Source organism: Ptychodera flava, chromosome 15, assembly GCF_041260155.1.
Source record: "Ptychodera flava strain L36383 chromosome 15, AS_Pfla_20210202, whole genome shotgun sequence".
Lineage (NCBI taxonomy): Eukaryota > Metazoa > Hemichordata > Enteropneusta > Ptychoderidae > Ptychodera > Ptychodera flava.
Window position 1 is genome coordinate 17665893 of NC_091942.1, and position 12375 is coordinate 17678267.

A 12375-nucleotide genomic window follows, 5' to 3' on the forward strand; every position below is an offset into this window, starting at 1 on the left:
AAATAATCCCGACGAAAAATGGACGATTTTTACGAGAGATATGCCAGGGTCTTCGTTTTGTACATTTGGACTTGAAAAAGGCCCAAAATTAGTAGGTTTTTCTTAAATTACTCCAAAAATATACGTCCAAATTTTGTTTTTGGTACGGAATTGACTTCCTCCCACTATTCGTCACAAAATAAACCAATACCGACAATGATGGCCCTGAAATACCGAAGATATCAAGGGTCTTCGTTTTGTACTTTTGACTTTGACAGATACGGTAAGCCGCTGGCGTTCGTTCTGATTCTGATTCTTAAATAACGTAACTAGTTTAGGTTTTAATGTTTCATATGGCCATTTTTGATATAGTTGTTGACAGGTACGAAAATCATGATCTAGCGTTGATTACAGATTACGAATCTAAAATTCACTGAATTATATTTGTTTTATTTGTTGTGAGGCATTTTTTACTACATTTATAATGATAAATGCATAAGTGTAGGTTATCGCCCGCTTGAAAAGTAAACAACGAGGCGGAGCCGAGTTGTTTTGCGTTTCAAGCGGGCGATAACCTACTTATAGCCGTCGAGCTAACAGGGAACCCAGGATTAGCGTTTATCACTCCTGTCAGACACCGCGGAATCCAAGAAACCCAGGATTAGCGTTTATCACTCGTGTCAGACAGTGCTTACGATTAAAATGTTTTGTTTTCAGGCAACCTAATTTTCCCCATCAGACCACCATGACATCGACTTATCACATCTTGCGTTTATCACTCGTGTCACACTGCTTACGGCTTGTAACATACACAGGGCCACGTAACTTGCCCATCAGACCACCATGACATTGATACGTTTCACATTAGGGAACAATTACCATGCATAAACCACTCACACATCTACACATGAAAAATAACAACTTTTTTGAGGTTATCAAGTTATCTTCATTCTTTATAATCAATAAATCATAGAGCCTACGGTCGATGGATAAATTGCGAACAAAATACTAATGTGTTTCAAGCCGGTGATGACCGACTTATAGCCGTCCAGCTAACATGCAATTGAGTCTCTGACAGTCAATGAGTCAAGAAATCCTTTTGTAACCCATATATCATCAATATCATAACTCTGAAAAATCAAAGTTTAGGTCAAAATTTACATCCGAATCTGATGATAATATCCCGTCCTTGTACTGGAAGTTCTTATGACGGTAGTGTAAATCGCGAGGTTTCTTGAACTTCTTCGACTAGTTTGCACTACGCACAGTAAGGCTGCTTGGCGTTACAGTTGCGGTTCCTGCGCTTAGGTAGTTGAGACAGTCGGGAGCATACGGTTCACCTTCGTTTGCACTACGCAGGTATTGGGTCGTGTGTATTATTTCAGGTCGTCTTTCCCATTAACACCTCTGTGGTTTTGTTTCAGTACTTAATCATTTATCACCCGCTTCCAAGTTTTCTTTCAGTAGTGAATCACTTATCACCCGCTCGCAAAAACCCAGCCACACCTGATAAGTCGTCCTGAGCAACAATTTTAATCCTCAAACACATCAACTGCTGGGTAAACATTTTGACAGATTCAGGCTATAACTTCAGTTATACCTTGCTGGTGCGTTCGTTGTTGACTTTTTAAAATTTAATCCGGTGATAATCTGGTGAGAGCGTCCACAGATTAGTAATTTACCCTTGATTACTTTGGCTAATTAGGCACTCAAACTCATCAGATAATAGACGCAGCATGTTGATAAAACGTATACGCAAGATTGTCAAGGGCAGTGCTAAGTTAAGACCGAAATACCAAAGGTTGGTATAATATATCTTTATTAGCGATACAACTTCGTAAGATAATACCGATCACAATACAGTAGTTATCTGAAGTTCGAATTGCTACAAATTTGATGTTTTACCATTACAAAGGACTATGTAAGGTCAGCGTAAAGTTGACAGTCCATTTTGTTTTAATAAAAAAAACTTTCAAAGTGCATTAAGCTTGTTTTATATATATATATATATATATATATATATATATATATATATATATATATAATATATATATATATATATATATAAGTAATCTATCTATCTATTTACCTCTCTATCTATCTCTATCTGTCTTTATGTCTGTCTGTCTGTATGTATATGTATGTAGTATGTATGTATGTATGTATGTATGTATGTATGTATGTATGTATGTATGTATGTATGTTGTATGTATGTATGTATGTAGTATGTATGTATGTATGTATGTATGTATGTATGTATGTATGTATGTATGTATGTATGTATGTATGTATGTATGTATGTTAATTAATATAAATATATAATTTATTTAACTCTTCGATATTCATTTATAGCCTGAATCTGTCAAAATGTTTACCCAGCAGTTGATGTGTTTGAAACGCAAAACAACTCGGCTCCGCCTCGTTGTTTACGTTTCAAGCGGGCGATAACCTACACTTATACCTTGCTGGTGCGTTCGTTGTTGACTTTGTCAATTTAATCCGGTGATAATCTGGTGAGAGCGTCCACAGATTAGTAATTTACCCTTGATTACTTTGGCTAATTAGGCACTCAAACTCATCAGATAATAGACGCAGCATGTTGATAAAACGTATACGCAAGATTGTCAAGGGCAGTGCTAAGTTATGACCGAAATACCAAAGGTTGGTAGAATATATCTTTATTAGCGATACAACGAAACACCTACCCACCTCTGGGCACGGACATGTAGACAACGCCCTGTGGTTTGGGTCTCGTTGTGAGTCCGTTCGGTGGTTCGGTTTGTTTGTTCTACGTTTCTTTACTTTTGTAAATTTTGTGTAGACTAGTGTGTATTTTAGATTTTTTGCGGCGGTTTGTGAACTTTTAGGCAATAAGTACCACTGCGGGGTACAGATTTTTATGGTTTTTTTTATCAAGATACTTATAAGTATCATGGTCGATGTGTTTCTTGTCGTACATTTTGTTAAACAGTTCGTGTATTTTGTTTACTGTTTGTTCTGTGTCGTCACTGTCTAGTTGAGTATAATACTGAGTGTTGAGTAATTGCTTTTCGCATTCGTGTACGTAATCTTTGTGTTGACAATGACGATACCCGACCCTTGTCGAAGGGTTTTTTATGGTAATTTGTATATTGTTAGCAAGCTTGTTTATCGCGATTCTTTGGGCACGCGACATTTCTTGTTTCCTTGTTTGAAAGGATATCTCTAGAAGTGCAAGTTCAGCAGCTTCAGATAGCTTTCAAGTTCTGTGTTTTTTGTTGTTCGGGGAGTCCAGCTTGATTTTTTCTTGAATGGGTGTTGTTGCGATTGTTTTTGTCTCATGATGTAGCGCAGTCTCACTTTGCGACCATATTTGTTGAAATCCTGAAGCAGTTTTATTCTGCTTGGTTTTGTTGGTGTCGGAATGAATTTTAGGCCTTTGCCTAGTGCTATTATTTCGGTGTTCGTTAGTTTGAGCGATGGAAGGTTCTTGATGAATTTCATGTTGTTGTCGGCTTTTCTTTGGAAGATGGCTGATTTATTTCCACGGCCATTTTGTCTGTTCGGTGTTTTATCATTTTGTTTTTTTGTGTTTTTTAATGTTGTATTTCTTTTTTGTTGTGTTTACGATTTTTGTTAATTCTTATACAGCATAAACGTTGAACTCGAGAATTCGCTGTCACAGAGAATAATGGAATAAGAACTACAATTTTACCGTCGTTTGGTCGACTGAAGTAGCAGTTGGTGTTTATACAAAGAGTACAAAAGAGCGTCATGGATCTGGAGCCCGCTTTTGTTCATCAGCTAATCCCAATTAACGAAGTCTCCTCCCACTAATCCAGGGAAACCGTACTTGATAGTCCTACGTCATCAGCTAACGCCTCATTATGCTGATTTTATGCCATATATTTGAATACATAACGAGCCTGCGAAACCGGATCATTCCTGGCGGCATGTTTTCTCATGTAGTGGATGAGTCTTGTCGGACAATATAGTTGCAGATTTGCTTTTACAGGTTTCACATACAGTCGTCAAAACTAGGCAATGTGCCTATAGTATATTCCTGGCAGCTTTAGTGACACGGTTTATTTGATTGCAATTTAACGAGGTGATACCACCACCACAACAGAAAATGCAAGAGCACATAACAAACTCGATCATTGCTCTGTAAAACATATGCAAACGTTTTCCTGATACATCAAATCTATGCATTTACGCAGAAAATACATTCTTTGTTGGCATTTATGGATTAACATTTTAATGTGTTCATCCCAGGAGACCGTATTTGTAAGAATCAATCCAACATATTTGTAGGTGTTCACTCTTTCAACCTTTTTACCCTTGATTTTTAACGCGGATGGAATTACTTTGTTTTTCCTGAAATCGATTAACATTTCTTTTGTTTCCTTTACATTCAAAATCAAGTTATGATTTTAAAAGAAAACAAAAGAAATGTTAATTGATTTCAGGAAAAACAAAGTAATTTGAATGACGAAATGAAATCACGTGTGATTTAAAACTTTTGTCCCAATCTCGCGGGGTTGAGGTCCTTAAATGTTCTGGGTCGGGGGAGTTATCAGAAACACAGAATTTTTTCATTTGCCTTAATTATTTTCGAAGTTGTTGATTCATTTGGACAACAAGTGAGTTATCAATCCATAAAAAAACCAAATCCCACACATAAAACAGTAGACATAAATGATTACGTCAATTTGAGAATCGAAATCAAAACCAATATTGGTTGCTTACTCTCGTACATTGTACTCCTAAAAGTACAAACGAAGACCCTGCGATATCTCTGGTATTTAAGGACAATATATTTCGCTAGTAATCACTAAGTCTATGAAGAATAATGAGAGGAAGTCAATTCCGTGCCAAAAACAAAGTTTGGACGTATATTTTTGGAGTAATTAAAAAAACCTACAAATTTGGGCGTTTTTCAAGTCCAAATGTACAAAACGAAGACCCTGTCATATCTCTCACAATGATCGCCCATTTTTCGTCGGGATTATTTCAATTGGTCAAGGTGAGAGAGTTATTCATCCACAAGTATATCAAAAAATGGCCATATGAAACATTAAAACCTAAAATAGTTGCGTTTATTCAAGAATCGGAGTCCGAAATGAACGCCAGCGGCTTACCGTATCTGTCAAAGTCAAAAGTACAAAACGAAGACTCATGATATCTCCGGTATTTAAAGGCCATTCATTGTCGGTATTGGTTTAATTTGTGAAGAATAGTGGGAGGAAGTCAATTCCGTGCCAAAAACAAAATTTGGACGTATATTTTTGGAGAAATTTAAGAAAAACCTACTAATTTTGGGCCTTTTTCAAGTCCAAATGTACAAAACGAAGACCCTGGCATATCTCTCGTAAAAATCGTCCATTTTTCGTCGGGATTATTTCAATTGGTCAAGGAGAGAGTTATTCAGCCACAACTATATCAAAAATGGCCATATGAAACATTAAAACCTAAACTAGTTACGTTTATTTAAGAATAGGAATCCGAACGAACGCCAGCGGCTTACCGTATCTGTCAAAGTCAAAAGTACAAAACGAAGACCCTTGATATCTCCGGTATTTAAGGACTATTCATTGTCGGTATTGGTTTATTTTGTGACGAATAGTGGGAGGAAGTCAATTCCGTACCAAAAACAAAATTTGGACGTATATTTTTGGAGTAATTTAAGAAAAACCTACTAATTTGGGCGTTTTTCAAGTCCAAATGTACAAAACGAAGACCCTGGCATATCTCTCGTAAACATCGTCCATTTTTCGTCGGGATTATTTCAATTGGTCAAGGAGAGAGTTATTCATCCACAACTATATCAAAAATGGCCATATGAAACATTAAAACCTAAACTATTTATGTTTATTTAAGAATCGGAATCCGAAACGAATGCCAGCGACTAGTACAGTATCCGAGTCTGTCAAAGTCAAAAGTACAAAACGAAGACTCTTGATATCTCCGGTATTTCAGGGCCATTCATTGTCGGTATTGGTTTGTTTTGTGACGAATAGTGGGAGGAAGTCAATTCCGTACCAAAAACAAAATTTGGACGTATATTTTTGGAGTAATTTAAGAAAAACCTAATTTTGGGCCTTTTTCAAGTCCAAATGTACAAAACGAAGACCCTGGCATATCTCTCGTAAAAATCGTCCATTTTTCGACGGGATTATTTCATTGGTCAAGGAGAGAGTTATTCATCCACAACTATATCAAAAATGGCCATATGAAACATTAAAACCTAAAATAGTCGCGTTTATTTAAGAATCGGAATCCGAAACGAATGCCAGCGACTAGTACAGTATCCGAGTCTGTCAAAGTCAAAAGTACAAAACGAAGACCCTTGATATCTTCGGTATTTCAGGGCCATTCATTCTCGGTATTGGTTTGTTTTGTGACGAATAGTGGGAGGAAGTCAATTCCGTACCAAAAACAAAATTTGGACGTATATTTTTGGAGTAATTTAAGAAAAAACCTACTAATTTTGGGCCTTTTTCAAGTCCAAATGTACAAAACGAAGACCCTGCCATATCTCTCGTAAAAATCGTCCATTTTTCGTCGGGATTATTTCAATTGGTCAAGGAGAGAGTTATTCATCCACAACTATAGCAAAAATGGCCATATGAAACATTAAAACCTAAAATAGTTGCATTTATTTGAAAATCGAAATCCTAAACTAATGCCAGCGGCAAGTACCGTATACGAGTCTGTCAAAGTCAAAAGTACAAAACGAAGACCCTTGATATCTCCGGTATTTAAGGACTATTCATTGTCGGTATTGGTTCATTTTGTGACGAATAGTGGGAGGAAGTCAATTCCGTACCAAAAACAAAATTTGGACGTATATTTTTGGAGTAATTTAAGAAAAACCTACTAATTTTGGGCGTTTTTCAAGTCCAAATGTACAAAACGAAGACCCTGGCATATCTCTCGTAAAAATCGTCCATTTTTCGTCGGGATTATTTCATTTGGTCAAGGAGAGAGTTATTCATCCACAACTATATCAAAAATGGCCATATGAAACATTAAAACCTAAAATAGTCGCGTTTATTTAAGAATCGGAATCCGAAACGAATGCCAGCGACTAGTACAGTATCCGAGTCTGTCAAAGTCAAAAGTACAAAACGAGAACCCTTGATATCTTCGGTATTTCAGGGCCATTCATTGTCGGTATTGTGTTTATTTTGTGACGAATAGTGGGAGGAAGTCAATTCCGTACCAAAAACAAAATTTGGACGTATATTTTTGGAGTAATTAAGAAAAACCTACTAATTTTGGGCGTTTTTCAAGTCCAAATGTACAAAACGAAGACCCTGCATATCTCTCGTAAAAATCGTCCATTTTTCGTCGGGATTATTTGAATTGGTCAAGGAGAGAGTTATTCATCCACAACTATATCAAAAATGGCCATATGAAACATCAAAACCTAAAATAGTTGCATTTATTTGAAAATCGGAATCCTAAACTAATGCCAGCGGCAAGTACCGTATACGAGTCTGTCAAAGTCAAAAGTACAAAACGAAGACCCTTGATATCTCCGGTGTTTAAGAACTATTCATTGTCGGTATTGGTTTATTTTGTGACGAATAGTGGGAGGAAGTCAATTCCGTGCCAAAAACAAAATTTGGACGTATATTTTTGGAGTAATTTAAGAAAAACCTACTAATTTTGGGCCTTTTTCAAGTCCAAATGTACAAAACGAAGACCCTGGCATATCTCTCGTAAAAATCGTCCATTTTTCGTCGGGATTATTTGAATTGGTCAAGGAGAGAGTTATTCATCCACAACTATATCAAAAATGGCCATATGAAACATTAAAACCTAAACTAGTTACGTTTATTTAAGAATAGGAATCCGAACGAACGCCAGCGGCTTACCGTATCTGTCAAAGTCAAAAGTACAAAAACGAGACCCTTGATATCTCCGGTATTTATGGGCCATATTTCGTCGGTATTGGTTTAATTTGTGAAGAATAGTGGGAGGAAGTCAATTCCGTACCAAAAACAAAATTTGGACGTATATTTTTGGAGTAATTTAAGAAAAACCTACTAATTTTGGGCCTTTTTCAAGTCCAAATGTACAAAACGAAGACCCTGGCATATCTCTCGTAAAAATCGTCCATTTTTCGTCGGGATAATTTCAATTGGTCAAGGAGAGAGTTATTCATCCACAACTATAGCAAAAATGGCCATATGAAACATTAAAACCTAAACTATTTATGTTTATTTAAGAATCGGAATCCGAACGAACGCCAGCGGCTTACCGTATCTGTCAAAGTCAAAAGTACAAAACGAAGACCCTTGATATCTCCGGTATTTAAGGACTATTCATTGTCGGTATTGGTTTAATTTGTGACGAATAGTGGGAGGAAGTCAATTCCGTACCAAAAACCAAATTTGGACGTATATTTTTGAGTAATTTAAGAAAAACCTACTAATTTTGGGCCTTTTTCAAGTCCAAATGTACAAAACGAAGACCCTGGCATATCTCTCGTAAAAATCGTCCATTTTCGTCGGGATTATTTCATTTGGTCAAGGAGAGAGTTATTCATCCACAACTATAGCAAAAATGGCCATATGAAACATTAAAACCTAAAATAGTTGCATTTATTTGAAAATCGAAATCCTAAACTAATGCCAGCGGCAAGTACCGTATACGAGTCTGTCAAAGTCAAAAGTACAAAACGAAGACCGTTGATATCTCCGGTATTTAAGGACTATTCATTGTCGGTATTGGTTTATTTTGTGACGAATAGTGGGAGGAAGTCAATTCCGTACCAAAAACAAAATTTGGACGTATACTTTTGGAGTAATTTAAGAAAAACCTACTAATTTTGGGCGTTTTTCAAGTCCAAATGTACAAAACGAAGACCCTGCCATATCTCTCGTAAAATCGTCCATTTTTCGTCGGGATTATTTCATTTGGTCAAGGAGAGAGTTATTCATCCACAACTATATCAAAAATGGCCATATGAAACATTAAAACCTAAAATAGTCGCGTTTATTTAAGAATCGGAATCCGAAACGAATGCCAGCGACTAGTACAGTATCCGAGTCTGTCAAAGTCAAAAGTACAAAACGAAGACCCTTGATATCTTCGGTATTTCAGGGCCATTCATTGTCGGTATTGGTTTATTTTGTGACGAATAGTGGGAGGAAGTCAATTCCGTGCCAAAAACAAAATTTGGACGTATATTTTTGGAGTAATTTAAGAAAAACCTACTAATTTTGGGCGTTTTTCAAGTCCAAATGTACAAAACGAAGACCCTGGCATATCTCTCCTAAAAATCGTCCATTTTTCGTCGGGATTATTTCATTTGGTCAAGGAGAGAGTTATTCATCCACAACTATATCAAAAATGGCCATATGAAACATTAAAACCTAAACTAGTTACGTTTATTTAAGAATAGGAATCCGAACGAACGCCAGCGGCTTACCGTATCTGTCAAAGTCAAAAGTACAAAACGAAGACCCTTGATATCTCCGGTATTTATGGGCCATATTTCGTCGGTATTGGTTTAATTTGTGAAGAATAGTGGGAGGAAGTCAATTCCGTGCCAAAAACAAAATTTGGACGTATATTTTGGAGTAATTTAAGAAAAACCTACTAATTTTGGGCCTTTTTCAAGTCAAATGTACAAAACGAAGACCCTGGCATATCTCTCGTAAAAATCGTCCATTTTTCGTCGGGATAATTTCAATTGGTCAAGGAGAGAGTTATTCATCCACAACTATAGCAAAAATAAACATTAAAACCTAAACTATTTATGTTTATTTAAGAATCGGAATCAGAACGAACGCCAGCGGCTTACCGTATCTGTCAAAGTCAAAAGTACAAAACGAAGACCCTTGATATCTCCGGTATTTAAGGACTATTCATTGTCGGTATGGTTTAATTTGTGAAGAATAGTGGGAGGAAGTCAATTCCGTACCAAAAACAAAATTTGGACGTATATTTTTGGAGTAATTTAAGAAAAACCTACTAATTTTGGCCGTTTTCAAGTCCAAATGTACAAAACGAAGACCCTGGCATATCTCTCGTAAAAATCGTCCATTTTTCGTCGGGATTATTTGAATTGGTCAAGGAGAGAGTTATTCATCCACGACTATAGCAAAAATGGCCATATGAAACATTAAAACCTAAAATAGTTGCATTTATTTGAAAATCGGAATCCTAAACTAATGCCAGCGGCAAGTACCGTATACGAGTCTGTCAAAGTCAAAAGTACAAAACGAAGACCCTTGATATCTCCGGTGTTTAAGGACTATTCATTGTCGGTATTGGTTTATTTTGTGACGAATAGCGGGAAGAAGTCAAGTCCGTACCAAAAACAAAATTTGGACGTATATTTTTGGAGTAATTTAAGAAAAACCTACTAATTTTGGGCGTTTTCAAGTCCAAATGTACAAAACGAAGACCCTGGCATATCTCTCGTAAAAATCGTCCATTTTTCGTCGGGATTATTTCATTGGTCAAGGAGAGAGTTATTCATCCACAACTATAGCAAAAATGGCTATATGAAACATTAAAAGTTAAAGTAGTTGCGCCTATTTGAGAATTACAATCCGAAACCAATACTAGCGGCTTGCCGTATCTGTCAAAGTCAAAAGTACAAATCAAAGAACTGTGATATCTCGGGTATTTAAGGGCCATATTTCGCCGTATTTCGGTTGAACTTCGTGTATTGTGTTTGAAATGTTAGCCGCCATCGTTATCAAGTCGCGCAGGCGAGGTGTTTCAGTTTGATTCCGATGCGATGGTAATTTGGCGTGTATTATGTCTGAAACAGCGTAATTACTGCGTACTAAATAATATAACGTTCGATCCGTCCTTGCCGGTTAGAGTGCATCGTGCCTTTAATCCAAATTCAGGGGTCTTCGGTCTTCGGTCTTCGATCTTCGGTCTTCGGTCTTCGATCTTCGGTCTTCGTTTTGTATACCCCCTTAAGCTTGCACCAACGCCAGAACTTCCCATATCGATGTGCTCGATGTACGGTACGTTGACAATGTCGAAATTCAGTCTATCTACGTGTTCAGGTTCCCATCTGCTTGTTGACGGGCCACGCACAAATATATCCCAGTCACTGGAGTCCGACGTGCACCAAGGAGAGTAGGTATTGTTGAAAATGCACGCATTTTGTGATGACGTTACTTTGCGGGGCAGCAGACGTCGTTTCTTCGTGGTTGGACTGGAAGAGAAAACACCTTCACTGTCAGATTCAGATGTTTCATCAGCGGAGCTATATTCCTCCCATTTCCGATCGTCCGCCATTTGTTTTTGTGCTTGAGCATGATGCCTTTTGTTATCCATTGGTAAATCACACTAGAGCGAGACGTTTGAATAGATCAAATGTGTGTTTTCTGAGTAAAAATATCCTCTGTTGGTCGACGCCTGGTTTAAGCATGAAGGTAAAAGTCTGCTGAGGAGTCACATTCCTTCGTACCGTGAGTGTTACGCAATTTGATCTCCTAGCGCCAGTAGTCGCCGGTGCCTAAAGATAAGTGGCCGAGTATTTCCGATGGCACTTAGGGTACATTCGGAATGGCAGGAATGTTGCGCGCGTATTAACAAAGCCAAGTACTCGTTTGGTGCACAGGAGGGGGTTCACTACAGTCCACACCGCAATCCGCATGATGGTATAGACCACATTTCAAAGTTTATCATATGTTTTAGTTTGTCGAAACGTTTCAAGGAAAAAGACGTAGGCCTATTGAATGGTTTGAGAAAAATCAAACTTGAAGAAACCGCAACTTTTGGCAATTTTTCTGTATTTTTGTTCTAGGTAATCAATCGCTATTTCCTAATAAATCCTAAAATACCCATTATATTATATATAAAAGTAGCTTGTATAAGTATAACGACCCTTGTTTTTGTTGACAAATGAATGAGGAGCAAAATACAGGGCATATCATTATCATGCCATCGGGAATACACATATCAAAATGAAAAAAATAGCTCTAAGTTACTTTACATGATCGCCATTAAGAAGGGAACACCAAAGTTGGTAAAGCCCTATCATATCAAAATGAAAAAAATAGCTCTTAAAGTTACTTTACATGATCGCCATTAGGGGAGAACCATTTGATTTCTGGGGGGGGGTATGGAGGAAGAGGGTATGGGAGCAAATTTTTTTTTCCTGTCAGAGTGACAGCAATTTTTTTTTTCTACTGTCAGACCTGCATCAATTTTTTTTTTTCAAATGGAGTAGCAGTGCAATTTTTTTTTTTTATTGGTCATCAAGTTTGTAATGCGTTGTAAAGGGAGCCGTCATTATTTACGGCCTGAAACTCCGAAATTTCGAGTGACCCCCCCCCCCGCCAACCATGATGAATTTGAGTAACCTCCCTCTCTAACTCTGAAATTTTGACTGATCCCCCACTTAGAAAAGTTTATACCAATACATGTAATTGT